Here is a 1,823-nt window from a genome sequence, read left to right on the forward strand (position 1 = left end):
ACTTTGGGTCCCGACCCCAACTTTGGGAACCACTGATCTAAAGGCCAAGAGTAGCTGACTGGTGACTCAAAAAAAAAAAAAAAAAAAGGCTGAACTACTTAAAGCCATAATAAAAAATCTAGCTAAAAGCTGAAAGTCACCATTTGGTAGTTCAAAGTAGCAAAAGAATAGCTAAAATATAAAAGTAGCAAATGAGTAGCTAAAAGCTCAAATTATCAAAAGGTTTGCTAAAAGTAGAAGAATTGTGTCTAAACGTAGCATAACGGTACAAGTTAAAAGTAGCAAAAGACTAGCTAAAAGTAAGGAAAGCAAAATGCCAGCTGAAGCCCAAAAGTAGCTACTGTATTAACTAAAAGCTGCAAAAAGCTAACAAGTAGCTGAAAATATCTAAAGGCTAAAGGTCAAGAGCAGCTGACTGGTGACCCTAAATAAAAAAAACAGAACTGTTTGAAGCCATAAGTAATAAACAGTTTGAGATTTTAGTTAGCCTTTTTCTATTCTCCGCTTACAATCTTTTATTTGGTCCTTTTAGCTTGCAGCTTGCCTTCTGCTGCTTTTAGCTACATTCAGTTTGAGCTAATATTTTTGTTTTAGCTTCTTGCTACCATTTTGCTACTTCAACATTTTAGCTAATGCTTTTATTGTTATAGCTAATCKTTTGCCACATTTCTAGCTACCACTTTGATACTTGTAGCTAATTTGCTACATTTAGCTTTTATCTGCCATTTTATACGTTCAGTTCWGTTCTTTTCAGGCAGCATTTTTTCTACTTTATGCTTCTAGTTATGGTTTGGCTACTTTTCATTTTAGTTGTGCTTTGCTCCTTTTTAATTGGCCGTTTGCTATGGTTAGCTAGCATTTTGCTATATTTATCTTTTAGAAAGATGCATACATAAATACTACTGCAACATTTAGATTTTAACTGGCATTTTGCTACTTGTAGCAGGTTTTAGCTCGTCAAAAAATGCTTGAAAGCAAAAAACAAAAAAAACTGTTCTGTGCATCAAGTAAAAATATCAATAAATATTCTTTATAATTGCAATAATGTATTTTACCAACTTTTATTAAATAGTTTTATCAGAAATTGAATGTAAAACTTAAAAAGCTGAAGTTGCACAGATTTATTAGCTGCTTGATAAAAATGTTTATATTGTTGTAAGGTGTTGTTTATGGTTTTATAAGAATGTTCTAATGAAATAAAAGTGGAATTTAATCMTTTATATTTCTGACTGGTTTTCCTGCAGCTGGTTGGACCTGGAACCTGAGGAGCCTGGTCCAGAGAGAGGGAGCGGTGCTGCAGACAGTGGGACTGTCCACAGATGTCCGTCCAGTCGTTCATGTCTTGGACACCAGACGTTAACAGTAAGGAGACGTGGGAGGAACCGGGCTCACTTCTGAGATTTAAAACCCAAAATGTGTCCATGTCCATGTTGGACATCTTGTCTCTGGTCCTGGACGTGGGCCTCTTTCAAACAACCGGTTAAAGAAAAATTTAGAGTTGGTTCATTTTTGTTTTTAACATCGGTCCAAATAAAGGTGTAGAAACAGCAGGAGTGTAAAAAGGCGGGGTGTGTGTGTGTGTGTGTGTGGGGGGGGGGGTTACGATCCAAAACACAACCTGAGATATGAACGGACCCCCTCTCACCGAACACTGTCTAATCCTGCCTCTGCTGCCCCACGCCAGCTGTCTGCAGCCCCTTCCAGCTGTCTCCTTAATGATATAGCTAATGAGACATTTCAGGGGTCTCTCACACACTCACACACACACACACACACACACACACACACAAAGAGCTAACTGAAGAGGAGAGCTGAGCAGTGTT

At 37.8% G+C, this 1,823-nt stretch overlaps 1 long non-coding RNA gene across 1 annotated transcript in view; it reads left to right on the forward strand.

Moving 5' to 3' along the window:
* Positions 1–1,164: 1,164 nt before the first annotated feature.
* The window catches only part of LOC106519946 (uncharacterized), a 4,330-nt gene continuing 3,671 nt past the window's right edge, over positions 1,165–1,823 (forward strand). Inside the window, exon 1 of the long non-coding RNA XR_001310494.1 lies at positions 1,165–1,362. This is a non-coding gene — a long non-coding RNA (uncharacterized LOC106519946). The remainder of the gene's footprint in view (positions 1,363–1,823) is intronic.

This window comes from Austrofundulus limnaeus, unplaced genomic scaffold (genome assembly GCF_001266775.1).
Source record: "Austrofundulus limnaeus strain Quisiro unplaced genomic scaffold, Austrofundulus_limnaeus-1.0 Scaffold85, whole genome shotgun sequence".
In the NCBI taxonomy this organism is placed as follows: Eukaryota; Metazoa; Chordata; class Actinopteri; order Cyprinodontiformes; family Rivulidae; genus Austrofundulus; species Austrofundulus limnaeus.